We start from the raw sequence: 25,020 nt of genomic DNA on the forward strand, positions 1-25,020 counted from the left end.
AATATTGTTGGAATAAGCAATGAGCATTTTGTTTGTGCTGCTTTATTAAGAACAAAACAACATCATTACTTAACCCATAAGTATTTTCTCTAAGCATAATGCTGGATGCATTTCAGTTTTTAAGAGTTATTTTAAAGAAATATCTGCATTAGACTAACAAAATAAAATGATATTTATATTAGTGTAAACAGTAATAATAGTGTAGTGTGGTTTAGGTCTGGCAGACCTTTTTTTTTACTGTATTATAATAAAGAGAGAGAAAAGACGACTAAGAGCACGAGTAAGAGCAAGCGAGAGAGGGACAATGCGAGCACCTGAGAGATTTCAGCAAAGTGGCGGTGTGTGGACAATTTAAATCAGGGGTCCTCAAACTTTTAAACTAAAGGGCCAGCTCACTGTTTTTCAGTCTTCTGGGGGGCCGGACTCAAAATAAACATTAAAAACTATTTATCATGTGATACTGGTTGCATAATATATGCGATATGTGTAATTCACAATGCAGACATTTTAATGATTTATTAAGTAATAATTTCCATTATCCTACCTCATACAGTGCTTTTCCATAAGTTAATGTGAACTGTGAGCCTGCTTCTGGCTGAAAGACTGTCAATGTCAGGTTCCATGTTTGTTACTGTCAGTCGTAACAAGTGATGCAAATGTTCATCAGAGAGTCTGGATCTCGTTCGACACTTGAGCTGTTTCATCCTGGAAAAAGTCTGCTCACAGATGTAGGTGCTCCCAAAAATTGTTGTCATTTTGAGTGCGTGTTTTTTTAGATTTGGGTACGTCTCACCGGGAAGAGAGGCATAGAAATCAACCAAAGTGCTGGACTTGAATGCGTCTTTAAGGTTGTCAAAATTTTGTAGTTCAGCCAGTTCCAGCTGGTAAATTGGATCGATGCAGTCAATGTCTGCAGCAAAGGGACTCTGGAAAAGACGAATGTCTTTGGCGTGGGCATGAAGCTCTTGAAATCTCACCTGAAATTCGCGTTGCAAAATTTCCAAGGCCTCCGCACATTTTTCAGTCGGGAATCCAAGTGAAGGCACCTCAGCTGCTCGTTTCTGTGTAGTGGGAAAATGGCAGAAATTTTTCTCCTTCACATGTTTAAGGAGGAGACCCAGTTTTACTTCAAATGCCTTTACATACGAATGCATGTCACTGATGAGTCTTCCCTTGCCTTGGAGCTGCACATTAAGACTGTTGAGTAGGTCGGTTACATCTGTTAAGAAAGCAAGGTGCCATTTCCATTCTTCATCGGTGAGTTCTGGCACAGCTTTGTTTTTGGACAGCATAAACGTGTTGATCTCGGGGAGCAGGTCGTTGAAACGTTTCAAAACTCGCCCTCGACTCAACCAGTGGACCTCAGCACAGTGGTACAGCACATCTTCGTAATCAGCATTTAGCTCAGACAAAAAATCCTGAAACTGCCTGTGGTTAAGAGCATGAGCTCTGATGAAATTAACACAGGACACCACAATTTTCATGACAGAATCCCACTTAACTGCTTTGCAACAGAGTGCTTGTTGATGGATCAAGCAGTGTATGGCGATCGGACGAGGATGGCCGCGTTCACTCATTTTTCTGTTGATACGCGCTATCACTCCTTTCATAGAACCCACCATGCTCTGCGCACCATCCGTGGTCACACTCACTTATTTAGCCCAGTCCAGATCTAAATCCGCCACCGTTTGGTGAACTTTCCTGTAGATGTCCTCTCCTGTTGTCGTTCCCTTGATGCTTTGTAGTCCAGCAAGCTCCTCTGTGACTTCGAACTTATCATTAGTTCCGCGGATGAAAATCAACAGTTGCGCCGTGTCACGCACATCGTTGCTTTCGTCAAGAGCCAGTGAAAAGGAGCAAAGTCTTTTTGTCTGAGTTTGCAGCTGAAGGTGCAAATTGTCGCCCATTTCTTCTACTCTCCGTGTAACTGTGGGTGCGGATAGACTCACCACGCTGAACAGGTCCGCCTCCTTGACAACCGCCGTCAGGCACTGTTTTACAAACTCTCCGTCGGTGAACAGCTTTCCACTGCTAGCTATTAGCTTGGCCACTTGAAAGCTAGCTCGAACTGATGATATATTTAGGTGTTTTTGCTTTATAAAAGAATTTTGCTGAGTCTCCAACACATGTTTCAGTTTTGCTATTTTGTCTGTCCTCACTTGCCCCGTCAGACAGCCGAACTTGTCTTTATGGCGCGATTCATAATGGCGGCGCAGGTTGTATTCCTTAAACACGGCGACTGACTCCTGGCATATGAGACAAACAGCCTTTTCTTTACATTGCACAAAAAGGTAGTCAGAGGTCCACTGTTGATTAAATACTCTGCACTCAGAGTCGATTTTTCTTTTCCTCGACATTCCGTCAGATGTGAGTCTCAGAGCTCATGCGAACAGCACAGAGCGAGTGGTAGTATGTTGTCTGATTACCGTGGGAAATAGCCTTCTGTTTTTTTTTCATCTGTCTACGGAGACTCTCGATGGCCAATTGTCATTTTTTTTTACTTTTTTTCCCCGTATAGCTAATGCTGCTTGCGCGAGGGGCCAGGGAGCAGGTACTGCTGTTGTAGCTAAAGGGGCCGGTCAAATGAGCGCAGGGGGCCGTATGTGGCCCGCGGGCCGTAGTTTGAGGACCCCTGATTTAAATGATCTCTCTTTCTTTATGCGCTCTTTCTACTTGTGTGAGTTAGGGTTGCCTTGGTGGCGGCAGTTTTTTTTAAAATAAATTTTATTTCAAATTTTTCCCATTTTCTCCTCAATTTACACAGACAATTACCCAACACACTTATTAGGAATCCCCCTATCACTAGTGATGCCCCAACACACCAGGAGGATGAAGACTAACACGTTTCCTCCGATACATGTGAAGTCAGCCACCGCTTCTTCTTTTGGAGCTGCTGCTGATGCAGCTTTACTGAGCAGCATTACAGCGCTAACACTCGGAGGAAAGCGCAGCGACTCGGTTCTGATACATCAGCTCACAGACGCCCTGTGCTGCAAACATCACCATAGGAGTGATGTGGGGAGAGAGCGCCATCTACCCACCCGGAGGGAGCAGGGCCAATTGTGCTCCTTCTGAGCGCCGACAGCTTGGTGGCAAAGCTGAATGAGTAGGGGTACGAACCTGCGACCTCCCGCTCATAGTGGCAGCGGTGGCGGCAGTTTTTATCTCGCTCTGCATTTGGTGAGTTTATGCACATTTCATGCAAATGATCGAAAACAGGCACCAATTATTTTTTTTTTTTGCCTTATGGTACTCGGTAGTACCGAGACATTTCGGTCAGTGACTTTTTGATATCGAATTTAGAGACACAGCCCTAGTTATGAAATCACAAACACGATGAATGCAAAGAAGGTCTTTAGGTTTCACAAAATTAATCAAATTAATCAAATCCTCACAGCAATGCACTGTAAAATCTAGTAGAAAGTCTTCTCTGGATAGTAAAGACAGTTACTCCAACAAAAGCAGGATAAACTCTTTTTTTAATAGCCTTGATTTCAGAATAAACTATAAATGAGCAGGTGTCCTAACATTGTGTGTGTGTGTGTGTGTGAGTGTGTGTAGATGAGGAGAATATGAGGCTCTGGATCAGTGCTGGTGTGCTCGGCTGGGCCGCGGGCTCTCTTCAGCACAGAGTCGGTCGGGTCGAGTGACGGGAAAGAGAGAGAGAGAGAGAGAGAGAGAGAGAGAGAGAGAGTTTCTGAAGCTTCCAGAAGCAGACAGACGTTATTTCTGCTTTTTTAGCCCCAGACCTGGACTAGTCTGAGAGCTGGCTTGATGCCAACAATATTGTGTGTGTGTGTGTGTGTGTGTGTGTGTTAGTGAATCACTGATGAAATTGTGAGAGGCTGTGACAGAGACTGTTAAAAAAAATGGACGCCGTGTCGCCGTTCCCATCCATGTTGGCGTTCCTGAAACCCGAGTCTGCACAGTAGACCAGAGGAGGGAGAAAGACTGTGGAGAGACTCCGCCTACTCATTTAAATAACACCTACTACAGTACCTTGTGCATCTACTTACTGGCCACTTTATTAGAAACACCTACTACAGTACCTTGTGCATCTACTTACTGGCCACTTTATTAGAAACACCTACTACAGCACCTTGTGCTTTTATTCACTGGCCACTTTATAAGAAACACCTACTACAGTACCTTGTGCTTTCACTCACTGGCCACTTTATTAGAAACACCTACTACAGTACCTTGTGCTTCCACTCACTGGACACTTTATTAGAAACACCTACTACAGTACCTTGTTTTTCTACTCACTGGCCACTTTATTAGAAACACCTACTACAGTACCTTGTGCTTCCACTCACTGGACACTTTATTAGAAACACCTACTACAGTACCTTGTTTTTCTACTCACTGGCCACTTTATTAGAAACACCTACTACAGTACCTTGTGCTTTCACTCACTGGCCACTTTATTAGAAACACCTACTACAGTACCTTGTGCTTCCACTCACTGGACACTTTATTAGAAACACCTACTACAGTACCTTGTGCTTTTATTCACTGGCCACTTTATTAGAAACACCTACTACAGTACCTTGTTTTTCTACTCACTGGCCACTTTATTAGAAACACCTACTACAGTACCTTGTGCTTTCACTCACTGGCCACTTTATTAGAAACACCTACTACAGTACCTTGTGCTTCCACTCACTGGCCACTTTATTAGAAACACCTACTACAGTACCTTGTGCTTCCACTCACTGGCCACTTTATTAGAAACACCTACTACAGTACCTTGTTTTTCTACTCACTGGCCACTTTATTAGAAACACCTACTACTGTACCTTGTGCTTCTACTCACTGGCCACTTTATTAGAAACACCTACTACAGTACCTTGTGCTTTCACTCACTGGCCACTTTATTAGAAACACCTACTACAGTACCTTGTGCTTCCACTCACTGGCCACTTTATTAGAAACACCTACTACAGTACCTTGTGCTTCCACTCACTGGCCACTTTATTAGAAACACCTACTACAGTACCTTGTTTTTCTACTCACTGGCCACTTTATTAGAAACACCTACTACTGTACCTTGTGCTTCTACTCACTGGCCACTTTATTAGAAACACCTACTACAGTACCTAGTGCTTTTCCTCACTGGCCACTTTATTAGAATGTGTGTGTGTGTGTGTGTTCTGCTGAGAGAACAGGCTGCAGTTGGTTATTTTTAAAGCTGTCAGTTTAAATGGTGGTAATGAAACAGCAGATCAGACTCTGCAGTGAAACCGGCCATCAGACCCTAACTGTACTTTATAACACAAAACTGGAGAAATGGCTTCAAACTGTCTCATTATTATTATATCTGAATATTCGTAATTATTAATTCATAAATATTTGTGAACTGTATTATTTTTCTATTGTAATATTTTTATCAGAGGCATAAAATTCTCTTAAAATAACAATAATATTGTTTATCACAATTATTATTGGGACAATATATCGTCCTAACAACTATTTATTTGGTTATGGTGACAGGCCTTATATTGAGCATTGTTATAATGTAGTCAGTAATGCTGCTCTACACACACACACACACACACAAACACAAACACAAGGTGTATTGATTTGTGTCTGTTGATGTTTCTGTCGACAATCTCTCCTGTTGCTTTTTGCCTGTAGCATTGCAGTTAGGTAGGTGTCTGTGTGTGCGCTTATGTGTGTGCTTGTGTGTGTGTGTGTGCGTGTGATTGACAGATTGAGGTTAATTTTATTCAGAATGTTTTTTTTTTTTTTTTTTGCATCAGTCATTTTTAACGTTAGTTCTGAATTCAGGCTGTAATTCTAAACAGATCTCAGACCTGCTGAACTGATCACTACCTAGAAGCATAGCAATGTCTTGGTAACAGCATGGCAACCACTTAGAAGATCACAGCAACTGTCTATTAAACACATATAGCAACCGACCAGCAACAACATAGAAAGTCACATTGGAGGGAGATTTAATAAAATGGAGATTTAATTACATGGATTACATGTAATTTAATGAAAAATATAAATTTTTGATGCCACATATTGATTCGATAAAATAGAAAGGATACAACCTATTGTGATATTGATACATTAGCCTGTCACAATAATTGCATTATTGACTTATTGTACAATAAATGAACATTACCCAAAAACATTTAACATTTGTGATATTGTCTGTTGTGTTTTATCAACTTTTTTGGACTATAAGGCACACAGGATTATAAGGCACACTATCAATGTTTTTTCTGCTCAATTTTCATATGTTTCCCTTCTAATGGGGAAGCTGGGGAAAGCTTTTGTATAAGGGTGAGTTTTCAGTGAAGTTTCTCCTGCACTAAGGCTGGGTGCAGCAGCATTAGCATTAGCCGCTAACCACAGTGCTAGCAGGGCGTAAATGCTGCCTGATAGCGCTAGACTGAGGAACCCTGAGTGTTCCTGTAATCCAGGGTGCTATAAGCTAGCAGTTCTTCCCACGTAGCTTGTTTTTACATGGTAAACAAGACTACAGTCATATATATATATATACTCACCTATGAACTGCGAAAAAGCTAGCACTACGGTTAGCGGCTAATGCTAATGCTGCTGCACCCAGCCTTAGTGCTGGAGAAACTTCACTGAAAACTCACCCTTATAACACTGTACTTCAGTGTGGCTTTAAAGTGACTTAAATACCTGACTGGTAAAATTCGTACTTAAGGCTCACCAGATTATAAGACGCACTGTCAATTTTTGGGAAAATACACAGTGTTATTATATTTGTTCACATATAAAACAGTCAAGAGTATTCCATAGTATTATATTGAGCGCAATGATAAATGCTTTAATAACTGCGACTTTACAAACAGTGTGGACAAATGTAGATATTTCCTAAACTATGACTAATTAGAAATGTTGTTGTCATTTAAAGAGTATCATTTCTTTATGCAATGGCATTTAAATCATCTTAAAATGAGAATAATATCGTTAATCGCAATTATTTTTGGGACAATATATTATTCAATAAAACACTCGTCATTACAGACTTAATTATTACAGGTTACAGGTTATTACGTCATTACAGGTTAATGCTACTTTTTAATAATTACAATGATTTTGTGCCAAACTGTTCATGTAAAAAACTCAGGAGAAAAAAGAAAAATTAGGAGAGAAAAATGAACTTCTAATGTTTTGGCTCCAAGTATAACTCTCACAGTGTGTGTGTGTGTGTGTGAGCAGCCTACACTGCAGCAATCCTTACTCAGCATAACACACACACACACACACACACACACACACACAACTGTGCCTCTTTTTGCCAAGTGTCTCCATCTCCTCCACACAGGCCTGATGTCTACTGCTGTGCACTCGCTCACCCCTTCCATCTTCTCTCTCTCTCTATGTGTGTGTGTGTGTGGTTGTGATGAATTTATTGGTCTCCCAACACACACACACACGCACACACACACACATACACACGCACGCACACACACGCAGTGCCTTCATTCGCCACTCGAAACAAAAGGTAGTGTAAGTTTGACAGGAGCAAGTATAGCTAATAAGTAATGAAAGCTAATGTACTCTAGTTAGCATGATGCTAACTGCAGGCCTAAATCACCACATACTCTTCTTCATACTCTTCTTCACTGGTCTCTGTGGAGAAAACATGGAGGTAATTATCTATATTTAAACGAGTTGCAGTTGGTTTTGATCATTTTGTAATCCGTATACAATAACAACATGGCTTCCTGGGATGTGGTAAAGATAGTCCCACCCCCCAATATCATATCATATGGTACATTAGTGAGTGTTACAGCTCAGATCAGGCCCAACAAATCCAGCCCAACCCTACTCAAGCTTGTGCACGTTCTTTCTGAATCCAACCCGACCCGCCCAATAAAAAAGTGTTATTATGAGATTATGAGCCAGAGCCCTTTTTATATCTGACATTTTTTAGGAAGTAAAGCGTTCAAACTAATCTTTTTAACTACAATTCTAAGTTGACTGAATGAGTAAAATCTGTTCTGAATGATGTGGAAAAAAAAGTTCAGCAAGGAAGAAGCATAAAGACACCCCGCCCCAAGTTCAGTAGTAGGTTTTGATTGGACAGTGATTACATGTTCATTTTGGCACAAATACCGTGAGGCTCCTAGACGAAATTGAATCCTGTGCATTGTGATTTGCTTTTGAGCATTAGCAGCGCCACACAGCTGGATACAGTGCAGTTTAGCTGATTGTGTTTTAAGGAGTTTTTTGTGCAATTCTGACACAGCACAGTTTTGCAGTGCAGATATTTCCAGTTACAGCTGAATTCAGGCTTTTAATCTCAGAAAACGCTCTTGTTTACTCTTTAAAAAGCCATTTAAATGCCTGATTAAAGGGCCGATTACTGTTCTTTTGCTGTTTTCCTCTGGTTTTGAGTGCTCAGTGCTGACTATATCTATTGTCGAAAAAAGAACATTTGCAATGTAAAATTGTTCCAATATTGTGCAGCCCTACTGTACAAGAGGATAAAGTTACGTATACAATATTTTTTGTGTGCATTTTCATTTTTGTGTAACTTTCGCTTTAATACTGTGTGTGTGGTGTGTGTGTGTGTGTGTGTGTGTGCTGATGGATGGTGGATGTTATTTTAATTCCTTACTTGGAGAAGAGGATGATATTTCATACCAAATAGTGTTAATTAAACCTGAATATGATGAAAATGGCGTGAATAGAATGTTCTTGGACACTAATCCGTGTATCCTGGCACTCTGTGCAACAATTTTTTCCATAAACACAAGTTCTGTTCTGTTTTTTTATGAGCAGAACGGATGCCTACAGGTCTGGACGGCTGGAGGATTTTCCCTTCAGACTGTAGAACTGAGAGCATCATTCCACCAATTCTGTTAGATATGAGAGGGGTTTCTAATAAATGGGCAGTAATTGGAAACACATGGTGGTGGGTGTAGGTGTTTCTAATAAAGTAGACAGTGAATAGAAGCACAGGTTAGTTTAGCAGGTGTTTCTAATAAAGTGGCTGGTGAGTGGAAGCACAAGGTAATATAGGTGTTTCTAATAAAGTGGCCAGTGAGTGGAGGCATGAGATGGTTGCTGCTCGGTTCTGCTGTTGGGGTTGAGTGATGGAGTTGGGTTATTCAGCAGTGAGAATTGAGGTGGAACGCGCTGCAGGGTGAGCAGAATCAGAACGAGATCAGTTGGAGCTGAAAAGCTGCTCAGGGCTCGTTTTGGCTCGTTCTGTCGGTTCTGATCCAACGTTACTGTGGGAGATGCTGGGAAAGTTCCTGTGTAAAGAGGAGCTGTAGGTCTGATTGATTAATTACTGTGGCCAGCAGCCATGATAATTAATCAATCAAACCATTTACTAAAAGGCCTTTGTCATGGAAAGTTTTATATGTATATGTATATATATATATATGTGTGTGTGCGTGTAAGAATATGTTTTTAAAATTATACAAATCTATACAGTTCATATATAGCAACTAACCCTTTCAGCCTACAGCAGTTTAGCCCCTCCCATTTAGCCTTCAGCAGTTTAACCCCATCTATTCTTTCAGCCTACAGTTGTTAAGCCCCTCCCATTTAGTATACGGCGGTTTAGCTCTACTCATTCAGCCTACAGCAGTTTAACTACACCTATTCATTCCACTTACAGCAGTTTAGCCACACCCATTATTCATCTGACAGCAGTTTAGCACCTCCCATTCGGCCTACAGGTCTGCTAATTCAGTTTACAGAAGTTTAGCTTTACCCATTTAGCTCCAACCATTAATTCAGAGCTACACCCCTTCTGCTCATTCAGTTCACAGCATTTTAACTCCACCTATTCAGCCTACAGCAGTTGGAATAGTTGGCAGAATGGAATAATATTAACAAAAACAAAAATATTGAATTAGTGAAGTGATAAATGTGAATGATTATAATGATGATGATGATGATGATGATGATGACAGTATGTATTGAAGAAGAGTGCACGTTAAACAGTAAGGGCTAGGTAAGCTTCAGAGGGTATTGATGATTGTCTGATTGTCACTGATGCGCAATAACTCCAGTGAGATGGATGGGTAGAGGCAGTAGAGAGGTAGGTACAGCACACAGTGAAGTGTGTGTGTGTGTGTGTGTGTGTGTTCATGCCTGCCAGGAACTCCTTTTATAAATAGCTCTTTCCTACAGCGTGAATCTGTGGGTTGGTAGCATCTCGCGGCGCTTACCTTCTGCATCTCCCAGTGTGTCCTGCTCACATCAGGCCCCGGAGCTTCAGCCTTCTGCTGCCGGCGGTTCCATCACTCGCCTTTACACCAGCAGTTCAGACAAAATCCCAAACAGGCTCATGTGTTTGTTACATTGTGATTGGTACATTTTGTCTAGTTAGTTTCAGTGGGTTTTTTTTAACACCTGTAGTTACTTTCTTTGGTCTGAGTCAGTGAATAAGTTTGTAAGTTAGAGCATTTTTCTCCTTGGTTTGGAAAAGGAACACAAGAAAAACTACTATTGCAAGAAAATTCAATAAAACAAACTAGGGCTGCACAATATTTGGAAAAAATAGACATTGCAAATGTTATTTTTTCGACGATAAATATCGCGATATTAAACATTGCATGGCCCATGATGTCACCAGCCCCGCCCCCACCCGCGCACTGTCTGGTATCCAGACCAATTAAGAGCCGAGTCAATGCCGAGCTCTCAAAACTCAAGGAAAACAGCAAAACAACAGTAATCGGCCATTTAATCAGGCCTAATAAATAAGAGTTTTTCAGGGATTAAAAGTGTGAATTCAGCTGTAACTGGAAATATCTGCACAAAACTGTGTTTACCTTGTGTTTACTCCTTATTTACTAGTTACTAGTTTATTTGCTATATAGATTTTATAGTAGAATATTAGAGTCTTCCTTTCTGTGCAGTACAGACAGAAAACAGCATTCCCTTATTTTTTTCTATCACTGGAGATAATTTTGAAAGGTTTAAGCCGCTGCAGCTGCGTCTGAAGCTTCGTTTTTTAGTTCCTCAGCTTCTCTGCTGTCTGTGGGTAGAAAAGTGGAATGAACACTAGGGGGCGCTCTAACGGGTCCACCGCAGCACAGCTCACAAGGCTGCCCACCCGGAGGGGAGCCTGATGCATAAATAATTGGCCTTGTGAGTGCAGTTATCAGCCTATGTCGATTATCTAAAAAAAATGGTAATAATCGGCTCAATTGATCGGCTGGCCAATATATCGGTCAGACGCTAGTACCTACTGTACCATAAAAGCTACCATAGCAACCACCCGTCACACCTAAACAATCATGTTTAGTTTATCTGGTTTAAACAATTCCACCGCTTATTCGCGTATGAATAAGACCAGGATAAAAACACTGAAATAAGCCGAAGTGTTAGACAGGAACAGTCTGCTGCCCGCTGCCGTCTGCTGCACCAGCCTACGAACCACATGCTGCCCGCTTCAGACACTGCAACTCAGCTGAAGGTGTTACTACGGCTGGCACACACGGGCACATGTTTACTCAGATCTCAGGCTGTTTATAAAGGAATATTTCAGCTGAATTTAATCCAGTACATCTGTGACTCTCCTGCTGAAAAACCCAGATCAAGACCAGATTTTACTGGTTTTTGACGGCCATGGTGGAGGAAAGCTAGTTGTTCAGGTGAAGTCCACACCTTACACTGGTAAGTAAAGTGGAGTAGCTGGTTGATAAGCAGAGGTGATGGTTTTAGATGGTCTGCTTTATTGGTAAACTTGTCACCAAACCGGTCTTTCTGACTTGGTCATGGTGGTTGATCAGCTTGGTCATCCTGGCATGGTGGTTAAACTGCTTGGTTTTGATGATTTTTGTCTTTTTTTTATATTTCTGGCCATACTTCAATTCAATCAGCTGAATCATTCTGATCTACTGGTGCACCATCTTCAAACATTCTGGTCATGGTGGTCTAGCAGAACCAACTAGCTTGGTCATTCTGGTCATGGTGGTCTACCAGCACCAATTAGCTTGGTCATTTTACTCATACTGATCGACCAGCTTCATCTTGCTTGGTCATTCCAGTCATGGTAGTCTACCAGCACCAAATAGCTTGATCATTCTGGTCATGGTGGTCTACCAGCACCAATTAGCTTGGTCATTTTACTCATACTGATCGACCAGCTTCATCTTGCTTGGTCATTCCAGTCATGGTAGTCTACCAGCACCAAATAGCTTGATCATTCTGGTCATGGTGGTCTACCAGCAACAACTAGCTTAGTCATTTTACTCATACTGATCGACCAGCTTCATCTTGCTTGGTCATTCCAGTCATGGTAGTCTACCAGCACCAAATAGCTTGATCATTCTGGTCATGGTGGTCTACCAGCAACAACTAGCTTAGTCATTTTACTCATACTGATCGACCAGCTTCATCTTGCTTGGTCATTCCAGTCATGGTAGTCTACCAGCACCAAATAGCTTGGTCTTTCTGATCATGGTGGTCTACCAGCACCAACTAGCTTGGTTATTCAGTCATAGTGGTCTACCAGATTTGACTAGCTTGTTCATTTCAGTCATGGTGGTCTACCAGCTTCAACTAGCTTAGTCATTCTGGTCATGGTAGTCTACCAGCACCAACTAACTTGGTCCTTCTGATCATGGTAGTCTAGCAGCGTCCACTAGCTTAGTCATTTTACTCATACTTATCTACTAGCTCCATCTAGCTTGATCATTCCAGTCATGGTAGCCTATCAGCAGCAAATATCTTGATCCATTCTAGACATGGTAGTTTCCCAGCACCAACTAGCCTGGCCATTCCAGTTATAGTGGTCTACCAGATTTAACTAGCTTGCTCATTTCAGTCATGGTGGTCTACCAGCTTTAACTAGCTTGGTCATTACAGTTATAGTGGTCTACCAGATTTAACTAGCTTGCTCATTTCAGTCATGGTGGTCTACCAGCTTTAACTAGCTTGGTCATTCTGGTCATTGTAGTCTACCAACCCCAGCTAGCTTGATCATTCCAATCATGGTGGTCTATCAGCACTAACTAGCTTGGTTATTCTGGTTATTGTAGTCTACCAGCACCAGCTAGCTTGATCATTCCAGTCATGGTGGTCTACCAGCACTAACTAGCTTGGTTATTCTGGTTATTGTAGTCTACCAGCACCAGCTAGCTTGATCATTCCAGTCATGGTGCTCTACCAGCACTAACTAGCTTGGTCATTCCAGTTATAGTGGTCTACCAGATTTAACTAGCTTGCTCAATTCAGCCATGGTGGTCTACCAGCTTTAACTAGCTTGGTCATTCTGGTCATTGTAGTCTACCAGCACCAGCTAGCTAGATCATTCCAGTTATGGTGGTCAATTAGCATCTCATTCACCATCATTTTGGTCATTATAGATAACTGTAGTCAGTTATGACTTTTTTTTAATTCATGAATTCACAGAAACATTGTTAGTGTACACATAATAGCAGATAAATTCCAGAGACTTCTAGGATATCAGTCCTTTAATAAATAATCTGAATGTAATGGTTTCCTATAAAATACAATTAGCCTTAAATGTCACTATCTACCACAGAGTGATGAGCAGGAGAGCAGCTCGGTGTTCAGGTCAGTGGAAGCTCATCTCTGTAGTGGTGTTTCAGTGCTGATGATGGCAGCACGGCGGCGGTGGCGGTGTGGAGTTTCAGGGCTCAGTGGAGTGTAAATTACAGGCTGGCAGATTGTCGTGTCTGAGAGATGATGAACTGGTCTGCTGAGGGAACAATAGGCCTGTGACGGTCGAGATATTGGATTTTGCTGGCTGATCTGATGACGCATCGGCGTGTTTCAGTCTGGGGAGAGTTTCTCAGAAGCATTAAAGCAACAATGTCCTGTTTCCAAAAGCAATTGTTAAAAAGAAATAAAAACTTGCATCCAGCTGGGATTTCAGATTGATTTAATAGCGTTTTCACACCTGAAAGTCTGAAAGGACCAAAGTCAGCACTGAGATTGATGTGTTTGTTCCATTTCTATATTGTGCATTTGGTTCGGTACCTTTTGATTTCCCTTTGCAGATTAGTGATTAAGCGCTAGAGCTGCAACAACTATTCAGTTAAATCAATTAAAGTCAGTAATTAAAACAGTTCTCAACTAACTTGATAAGAAATTAATTGGGTCTGTGAAAGGGCTGCTTGATATATCGCTTAAGCATCGTCATCGCAGGACGTGCAATGTAATTTAATGCAATTAAATCAAACACATCATGTTGCAATGTTTTGATTCTTAACACAAGAAGTAGATACACAGCGCTGTCTCTGTGTCTGTGTGAGTGACAGGCTGCTGCTGCCTGAGAAGCACGTGGTGGGGGAGCAGGAGTAAACACGAGGTAACCGCATGGCCTCCATCCACATGGTTGGGCACGTGCTTCTAAAAAAAGACAGGTATCAAAAGCTGTGCACCTTATTGCAGTACAGCTTTGCGCAGATATTTCCAGTTACAGCTGAATTCACGCTTTTAATCCCAGAAAAACACTCTATTTATCTTTTAAAAAGCTATTTAAATGTCTGATTAAAGGGCTGACCACTGTTGTTTTGCTGTTCTTCTCGGGTTTTGAGAGCTCGGCGCTGAGACTCAGCTCTTGATCGGTCCGGATATGAGACAGTGCGCGGGTGGGGGCTGGGTTGGTGAGGTCATGGGCCCTGCATGGTTTAATATCGAGATAATATATTGTTAAAAAAAGAACATTTGCGATGTAAACTTTTTCCAATACCGTGCAGCCCTAATCTACGATGAGTCATGAGAGCCACCCCGACTCACAAATGCTTTGACCAACAGATTTTGTGCGGCAGACCCTGGTTAGCACTAGCAGACCCAAGTCTTCAGAAGTATGAGAGCACTTTTGATGAATGCTTTCAAAGAATTAGATGCAAAATGTGCACAGCTGATCTTGCAGGGCACAGCACCACAACCATCCACCATGCAGCCATGTTCACTACAAATTTGTAGTAAATTAGTGTTAACATTTTTTTTTCTCACTCAGTGTTTCTAGAGCCTGCTAGAGTAGTTAAACAAGATGAGTCTCATTTTATTTATCTCACTCGCATTTACCGAACAAGTTAGCCTTAAGAGTTTTCCAGTACCACTTTAAAATAAGACTACCTTTATAAAGAGTTTATAAACGGTTTACAATTAGTTTATTAATAGTTACTAATTAGGTTGTAAATGCCTTAAAAATCATTAATAATCAGTTATAACACATACGTAGAAAGGGCAACAGTGACCTGTTGTTTGCCAAATAGTGAACTATATTACACAGCCATCTTGTTGCCCTTTCTACGTATGTGCTATAACTGATTATTAATGATTTTAAGGCATTTACAACCTAATTAGTAACCATTAATAAACTAATTGTAAACCATTTATAAACCCTTTTTAAAATTAGTCTTATTTTAAAGGGTACCAGTTTTCCCTTCCATCTTCAATTCCACCTTAATGTTAAACTAACGTTAGTGACGAGTTCTATTTTCTCAATTTTTCTAAACATGTCTCCTTTTTAGTACATTTACATTTAAAATGTATTTAAGAACAAAAGCTTAGGCGGCGCCGTAGGATCCTCTGGTGCTCTAACCAAATTTGGGATGCACTAGGCTGTTCCCTGTTTTAGCTGCATATATACTAATTGTAAATGAATGTATTTTAGTAGAATGTAAATATATTAAAGCTATTAAAGTTTAGTTGGACTGGAGTTTATCTGGAGTTGTCTTGAGTCTCTGCACGGCTCATCTTCATACTAGACTACATACGTCTGCTGTGTTCTTGCTGGAGTGTGTGTGTGTGGGGGGGGGGGGGGGTGTGCAGGTGTGATGGATCACAGTATAAACCAATAGGGAGTTGGAATGGTATATGTTTATACTTCTCTACATCCAATCACAATCAGATTCACTTTAAGGTAACAGAGTATTTGTGTTTTATTACTTGACATCTTTGATGGTAATGATGGTGATCGGCAGCATCTGGCTAGATTTTGATGGTGTGAACAGACTCAACAATCGACTCTACACACACATATCCCACAGGTCAGTGCAGTGCTCTTTAGCTTCCATGGGTCATGCCAAAAGTCATGGGACACGACTTTGTGTGGGTATTTGCACATTGTGTCAGAAATGAGTGCAGCTTAACTAAATGAAACTAAATTCATTATTTTTAGTGCTTTTGCACTGCAGGGCTCGCTGTATCTGCCGGCTCTGAGCTCCAGTACGTACTGAGTGATGTATGGGGGAGGGGGAGGGTTCAGACAGCTGGTTTGCGTTAGCTGGCGGTGGTGGGGTTCAGTCTCAGCGCTGGTTGAGTCATGCGGGTGAAAGGTCGTGCTGGGCTCTGATGTTACAAATGCGCTGGGAAACCTCCCGAGACGAGCGTCCGCGGCCGGCTGCGCCGAGCCCGTGAGTCAGCCAAACGCTACGCTAGCAGCAGCTGTTAGCCACCAGCTATCATACATTCATTCTGCTGAATGAGCCTTCTGGCCCAATCAGTGCTACACTCAGCGTCCACAGTTAACCCCCAGACGACGGGACTGTTACATCACATGCTTATTTATACACTGAAAGAAAAACTGTTGACTCGACTTATCTGAGCCCAAGCCCAAAATCATGAGTTAACCCATAAGAGCCCCATTGTGGTATATGTATGAATTTTTCTGATTTATTTTTATATTTGCTATCAGTATTCAGAAATGAGTCTGAGCTCTTATGGGTTAAGTTGTAAAGACATAAGTTTATTTCACTCAAAGGATTAATTGGTAATGAAGTATGTGTGTAAAATAGCTACAGTTTTTAGCTTTTCCTCAGATGTGGAGCTTACATGGGTTGCCAGATAGTAGACCAGGATATATGTACATCTCAGTGTCCAAAATGTACATTTCTACTATGGTAATGGGGGTGGTGGTAGCTTTGGTGGCAGCTTTGGTTAGCAAACCTTACTGAAGCTGAGTGATTACCTGGTCGGCAGAAAAATAACTAGCTCGCCTGTTTCCATTGATACAGTATGAAGTTTTGTGGGCTGTTGTTTATACCTATATATATATATATATATATATATATATATATATATATATATATATATATATATACATAAACGTATACATATACATTTTTTAAGCAGTTAGAACAGTGGTGACAAAGTACATTACTGCTTATCTAGTGGGTGGAGTTTAAACACATAAAGCACTAAATTAGACACTTCTGACACCAATCTTTACATCTAAATTAATAGTTAAAAACCAATACTGTGCTTATAAAAATCGATACAGTATTGCAAAACAAAATATCTTGATGTGATGCAATATTGATTTTTTTTTTTTTTTACATTCCTAACATTAAATTGCAACCCTTGTATTGTGATGCGTATCATATTGCATGCACATTGCCCTACTATTGAAGATGAGTGTGGTGGGATGATGGTGGGATGTTTGATCAGTGGAGCGGGTGGAGAGCATCACTCCCAGCCTCTGGTGCTCCACAGATCCAGCATCTGCTCATCTGCTCTGCTGTCCCGCTGATTAATTAGACGGGGAACTGCACCGGAGGCTCCGGAAAACAACCTCCGTACCATGAGCCATTCAGTTTACACACGGCAGAGGAGAACGTTTAGTCAGGGTAAAATTCTACAGTTTCAGTCATGAGATTTTTGGGCCTAATTTCTGGGTTCACCAGTGATCAGTGGTGAAAGAAGTTCAGAAGTTCTGACTAGTTAAACAGCATCAGATTTTTCTCTAGTGCATTTTACTAACACTAACAAGTTAGTGAACATTTGTAGATATTAAAATAACAAGCTTAATTTATATGGCTATTTATTTGGTATATTCACTGTGTTTAGCACTATGGGCTTATTTAAGAGTTTAGCAAAATGCACTGCAAAACATTTGAGCATTTGGGATTAGAAGCTGTAATCTTGCTGAAAACTATGATTTGATGCAGATTTATGTTTTGAACTGATGAAACTGGTGCTAATTGAGTAGCTGAAGTAAAGTTTTAAAGGAAAGCTAACGTTTTTAGCTGGTTTGTGTATATTTTGCATTTTGTTTTAGTATTTTAGGATGCATCAGCAGTGTTTTGTATCCTCCTTCTGTTTTTTATCTAAATGCTGATTTTATTTGAATTTTTATGTCTTTCAGAAATCAGCCCAGCAAACACAGACAGCCTGCAGCAGCTGGAGGAGACGGTCAGCTCGGACAACAGTGAAGAACCTGCTAAACACTAAAACACACAGAGGTGAGAAACACTGACATTTACTTTATACTTTAGACCTGCAGTTTTTTAGGTGTTGTTCTGGGTTATTTTGGGACCTCCTGGATGAGTTGTCCATTCTCTTTTGGAGTAATTTTGGTCGGCCGGTCACTGCTGGAAAGGTTCACATGTGTTCCATGTTTTTTCTATTTGTAAAGAACAGCTCTCACTGTGGTTTGCTGACATTATAATTGTTAAATGATCTGTATTAATAAAACATATCAGCCCTGTCTGATATGCTTCAAATATATACAAATATTAAAACAATTTTGATATTTTACAATATTTTGATCAAGTAAACAAATAACCTGCTTCTTTCTCTGTACAGTCTACTAATATCTAAATACATATATTTAATGACTTACTATGTCTAAATAATGACCTACTATCTCAAAATATGAAGGTAGTATCTCTAAATAAGGACTTAATATCTGAAAATAATGACTTACTATCTCAAAAAATAAAAAAAGTATCTCAAAATATATACCTACTACCTCAAAATAATGAGATAGTATCTCAAAATAAGAAGATAGTATTCAACATTAATGAATTAGTATCTTAAAATAATGTGATTGTATCTCTAAATAGTGACTTATTATCTCAAAATAATGAGATAGTCTCTCAAAGTAATAAATTAGTATCAAACAATAAGGAGTATCTCTAAATAATGATTTATTATCTTAAAGGTCACCTTCCGTCGTTTTTTCTTTCATTTTAAAATGTCTAGTTGTGGTCTCTAGTATGAATGAATGACATGTGAGCCGTTTTTGTAAAAAAAAAGTGCTCAGGTGTCTCTGTATAGCTCTTTTTTAATGGACTGTTTTAGGGGTGTGTCCAAAATGACCGGATTCCAGCTTTGCTCATGAATATTCATACATGCAAACAGCATGCAAATATCTCTCCTCTGATTGGCTAGGAGCACTGCGACGCCCCTCCACCGCTCTGCCGCTCACTGCCTCCCACCTCCTAACTGATGAGCGGTGATGTTGCGTCGCTTCAGCTCCGCCTCTGGGAGTTTCTCGAGCCAAGGTGGGCTGGTCTGTGAGTTTCTGCCTACGTAGGCAGAAAGATAATTCAAAATTCACCCGTTTTTCGGAGGGGGGGAGGGGGGATTTCTTTGCTTAGCTCCTGCAGACAATGGGGGCTGCAAAACAGTTTAATGTGCAGGTGTACACATTCAACTCGGAGAGACCTACTGTATTCCACAAAAAACAAGAAAAATCGGATTTTCGCGGAAGGTGAGCTTTAAAATAATGAGTTATCTTAAAATAACAACCTACCATCTTAAAATAATGAATTAGTATCTCTAAATTATGAGATAGTCTCCTAAAATAACAACCTACTATCTCAAAATAATGAGATGGTATTTAAAAAATAACGACCTACTATCTTAAAATAACGACTTACTATCTTAAAAGAATGAATTAGTATCTCTGAATAATATGGTAGTATCCCAAAATAATAAGAAAGCAGATTATTTAATATTAATAAAAATTAGCTGGATTTTTTGTTTTGTTTTAGGTGGTGGGATTGGGCGTCCATAGAAATGGGTAGGGAAGTAAATCATGTTGTGCTGAGGACTGTGTGTATTCTGACTATTTGCCCTGAGTGTGTGTTATATTAGTTTGTGTGTGTGTGTGTGCGGTGCTCAGGTTACCTGAGGGAAGGAGCTCCGAGAGCTTCCTGTGTCATTTCCTCTCCAGCTTATGGGGCTGCACAGCCTGGAACTTTCCCTTTGATCAGGCCCGGCATGCCCACACACACACACACACACACACACACACACACACACACACACACACACACACAGCCCCTCAAACGCTTAGATAAAACTCTCCCTAAACAGTGATTTGGGTGGTGAGTCTGTTTAATGTCTCCAATAATGGTGTAATTAAGAGGTTAGTAAGACTGGGTCAAGAAATCCCAGGAGCGTCCGAGCAGAAGATCAAACACTGTCATTTTATCATGATAATGCGGCTGAGGAGAAGATGAGGAACAGCAGGGCGGTACGGTACACGCCGTTAATCTCTGGACGCTGTGTGTGTGTATGTAAATAAAGGCAGTTGTGGGACTGGGGAAACTCCTTATACTCCTATATAATTGAGGCTGCTCTAATTTATAAACATATAACATTAATTAAGAATATTAAAAAGAGTTTGTCCTGATTTTGTTGGAGAAACTGTCTCACAGTTTTCATCTTTAAAATTCCCCAAACGTTCTCTATTTTTATCTTATTTTTCAGCCATGCTTTCATACTGTGTGCAGCATGTGGGTTTGCATTTAAAATGGCATAGCTGTCCCTGGAAAAGGAGTTTCAGTTTAGTTCTCCAGCAGCATTAGGATTAGCCGCTGAGCACGCTAAGTGCTAGCTCTTTGGCCGTTCAGAGGTATTTTCTGCCTGTAGCGTGCTGCTACACCTGGCTAGCACTGCAGGAGTAGCATTAGCATTACCCACTAGCGGTTAGCTGCTAATGCTAATGCTCCAGCTTCAGTGAAAATCTGGAAATCTAAGCTTTTTGTAAAAAAAATGAAAGCACTTTACTCTCCCATATAAACAGTTTTCAGGAGAGATATCTCTGTAGATTAACATTCAGTGCTTATTTGAAGTGTCTAAAATGTTTTTTTTTTTAGAATTACAGTTTTGTTTACTTAAGTTAGCTTAGCTTAACTTAGCCAGACCTGCTAAATTAGAAGGAAAACATGGCGACACCCCTGTTCCTTACTAGAGTCGCACAAAATGCGCCTTATAATCTGGTGTGCTTTATGTATGAAAATAGACCAGAAAATTTTATTATTTAGACATTTATTATTAGTTCGCCTCAAATTATTGTGGGTGCTTTTGCATATCTGTGTCATCAATAGGCTGCTGATGTGTACCGTATTTTTTGCACTATAAGGTGCACTTAAAATCCTTTAATTTTCCCAAAAATTGTAAGTGCGCCTTATTATCCGGAGCACCTTATGTATGAATTTTACCAGTCAGGTATTAAGTAGCAGTAAAACCACCAGCGTTATACAGAAGTTTCAGTTTAGTTCTCCAACAGCATTAGCATTAGCCGCTAATGGCGCTAAGTGCTAGCTCTTTGGTCGTCCAGAGGTGAGTATTATCGGCCTGTAGCCTGCTGCTACACCTGGCTAGCACTACAGGAGTAGTATTAGCATTACCCACTAGCGGTTAGCTGCTAATGCTCCAGCTTCAGTGAAAAAAAATCTGGAAATTTAAGCTTCTTGTAAATAAACTGAAGCACTTAACTCACCCAAATAAACCATTTTCAGGAGAGACAACTGTGTAGATTAACATCCAGGGCTTCTTTAAATTTTCTGACTTGTCTGAATTTTTTTTTAAAGAATTAGTTACAGGTTTGTTTACTTAGCTTAGCTTAGCTTTACAGGCCACCCAGCGGCAATGAAAATGCGCACTATGTATCAAAATAGACCAGAAAATATAAGTTTCTTAATAGCTCGCCTTATAGTGCGAAAAATACAGTATATTAGAAGTGGTGTCCACAAATATTTGAATTAAGAATTAATAGAGAATTGCAAAAAAATACTTAAATACTTAAATATAAGGATATTTTCTTAGATTACTCATCAGGTCTGGGCCTTATTTTAAAGGAATTTTCCTCAGAGAGCATCAACTAAATCTGTAAATCTGTAGTCCTGAGGTATGTGTGTGTGTGTGTGTGTGTGTTTTCCCAATGAAAGTGTACAGAAATAGCCCCCACCTGCAGGGCTGTCTGTAACAGCTGTCTGAGCTGAGCAGGTAGATGGATTCAGCTCTATTCACTCAGACAGTGGAGTGGACCCACAGAGCCACAGCCCCCATGAGGCCAGACTGCTGCAGCAAACTAGGACACGCCCCTTTACACATAAAATCACATTAACTTAATCACAACAGTAATCTGCGATTAAGTGCACTTGTTATTCTTGAGTTTTTATAGTAGATGTAAATTATGTAATTAAAAGTAAACAAAAGTATGAATGTAAGAAATGTAAAATGCAATTATATTTAAATCAGTGGTGTCAATTAAAATCCTAGTATATACTTGAATGTTTGAGGGGAGATAAAGCAAATAACAAATAGGATAGAGGAAACTTTTTTTTTTTTTACTTTATTATAAACATCTCAGCTTGGTTGTAAGGATTGAATTAGAACATAATTAGCTGAGTATAAAAGAGCATTTTTACACCTGTAGTTGATTTCTGTGGTCCGGATCAGTTGATGATTTTATTTATTTTGGTTTGGTTTTACACGCACCAATAAACCATGTGAGCACATTGTCTCCTCTGAGACAATTTACACAGAATGCTGAAAATTGCCGCTGTGCTTTTAAACAGTGTTTTCACTAAAATGTGCAGTGCGGCATGCAGTCAGTGAACGCCTCACATTACTGCATGTGTAAACAGCATGGAGCAGCAAAGACAGTGTGGGGTTTGTTTATTTGTTCCCCGTACATTACTTTTACTTTTATACTTTAAGTAGTTTTGAAAACAGTACTTTTACACTTTTACTTAAAGAGTAAAAAGCTTGAGATGATACTTCAACTTCTACAGAAGTATTTTAAACTCTAGTATCTATACTGCTGCCTGACATAAAGAAGCATCCAGGCTGGGGTTGTGTCAGTACCTCATACTAGTGCTGGGCGATATGGGAAAAATCATATATCACGATAACGATATATATCATGATATACCACATTTGAGTATGTTTTCAGTTATTCTTCGAAAAATATGACAAAATAATATCATTGCTTACTTTTTTTTCAACTTTATTTCAAAGTGACATTAAACCCAACTTTCACAAATGAGAATTACTACGTACTAAGTAGCTATTTTTTTCTAAATTATACAGGTATTTAAATTGAGTTATCAAAATTAACTCAATTAACATTTTTTTAAGTGTCCGTCAAATAACGTAAAGCAGCGTCACGTCGCAAAACCACATTATGAAGCTTTTTTTTGCCAAGATTACTTTATTATCACTTATATAAACCAAGTTTATGCAAAGTGACCCCACCAATACATTTCATCGTAGCCTACTTTATATATTTGCATGAATAATTGATAAAATTACTGTAGAAATGATAGGGATGATAGAAGGTAAGTAGCACGATAGTCACTTTTGTATCGTCCCCAGATCTTAAAGCAACATTTACTGCCTTCAGGATCCCATATTTTCCAGAAATGTTCATACATTTTTCAGTGGAATGTGTCGCTGGTCTGAAATGCAGGACTGGATGTATATTAATAAAAGAAATGAAGTTAAACAGATAGAACAGTTTCTGATTCTGTGTTTTCCACTGCCTTTTTTGGAGGTTTTGGAATGGTCCTGGATCTGTGTAATATAATGGAGAGTGGTGATTAACCCTCTCAATGATCCAGAACCCTGCAGTCACTCTCAGAGACGTTTTCTGAGCCGGTTTTATTGGATCTGCTGTTCTGTTCAGTGATCACTGACTTTCTGCATCACACTAAATCCTTCAGGAGCTTCACTCCCAGCACAGCTGCACTGTTACAGCACTGTCTGACTGCGGCTGCTGCCACTTACTGACACGTTTAATCCATCGCATCAGCTCCATTGGCTGCAAAAAAAGTATGATGCTACCACCACCATGCTTAACAGCTCGTAGAGTGTTTATTTATTTATTAAGTTTTATTATGTATTTATTTATGTTTTAGTAGGTGAAGTGGATTCTGTTTATCTTCTATTTTTAGCTAAACAATAAAAAGGTCAATTTAGACGTTAACCTGGATTTTTTAACCAGGTAAATAATTATCGTAAAAAATATATAAATTATAATATATAACAAATAAAAATATAAATCATGGCAAAAATAGGACAATTAGATTTGTATATTCTTCTTTGTATATTTGTGGATAATCTGGACATTTTTTTTTTTTTTTTAAGGCAACTCAAAGTATTACACCTATTTCATATGTGCTAACATATGCAAAAAAGTACCCCATTTATTATTTTTTTTCATTTAATGTTTGGTCAGAAGAGGATTTCAACGGATTTCCTGAGGTTATAAAAATACTTTGAACATGTGTTTTAAAAATATACTACCTAATTTTAAAAACTATACTACCTCCCCATTTTTATTATTTAATATAAAAATTACAGTTTCAAGCCTTCAGTACAAGCAAAAAAATGTAAGCTTTAATGTCTATTTTGTCTAATTTTAAGAGTCTGATTTAATGATTTAAAATAAAAACCATGTAATAATAGCAGATCTAACAACATACTGAAGAGCAGAATATTTAGGGGATGCATATAAACTGCAAACATAAACAATTTAATACAAAATACCCCTAAATATATACTTTCAGCTTTTGTTACAATGTTTGATAAGATGTGGCACATCTCTAGTCATAAGGTCAAATAATCATTTCAGTTTTTTTAAGAATTAGGTTATTATTATATATATATAGTTTGGTTTGGAATTAAAAGTGTTCAAAAGAACATTTGAAAACTTTTTAGTTTTTTACATTTTTGATTTTTAAATTTTAGGAATTTTTTAGGAATTTTATTGTTCTTAGGATTTTTCTTACTTTTTTAATGCAATTTTTAAAAGTTGGATGTATCCAACTTGATAGATAAAGAAGATAAAATTTGTATATGCATGATTAGTGATAGGGGGAGTCCTAATAAGTGGGTTGGGTAGTTGGCCGTGTAAATTGGGGAGAAATTAGTCTGTGTGGCTTTGGTATCGTGAGGGCACAAAAAAAATTTACTAATTCTCTTAATGAGTCATGGGTGTGTTTTGTGCATAGCACAAGCATGAAATAAACCAATCAGTGTGTCAGTCGTCATTCCCTTTAATTCCCTTTAAGG

The 25,020-nt window shown here is 39.5% G+C and overlaps 1 protein-coding gene across 2 annotated transcripts in view; it reads left to right on the forward strand.

Moving 5' to 3' along the window:
- The window catches only part of fam110b (family with sequence similarity 110 member B), a 68,019-nt gene that overhangs the window by 28,564 nt on the left and 14,435 nt on the right, over window positions 1-25,020 (forward strand). For both annotated transcript variants that reach the window (XM_007245090.4, XM_049467099.1), the window contains exon 2: window positions 18,074-18,170. The gene's annotated coding sequence lies outside the window, so the exon portion shown is untranslated. The remainder of the gene's footprint in view (window positions 1-18,073; window positions 18,171-25,020) is intronic.

The sequence above is a fragment of the Astyanax mexicanus genome, chromosome 18, assembly GCF_023375975.1.
Source record: "Astyanax mexicanus isolate ESR-SI-001 chromosome 18, AstMex3_surface, whole genome shotgun sequence".
Taxonomy (NCBI): domain Eukaryota; kingdom Metazoa; phylum Chordata; class Actinopteri; order Characiformes; family Acestrorhamphidae; genus Astyanax; species Astyanax mexicanus.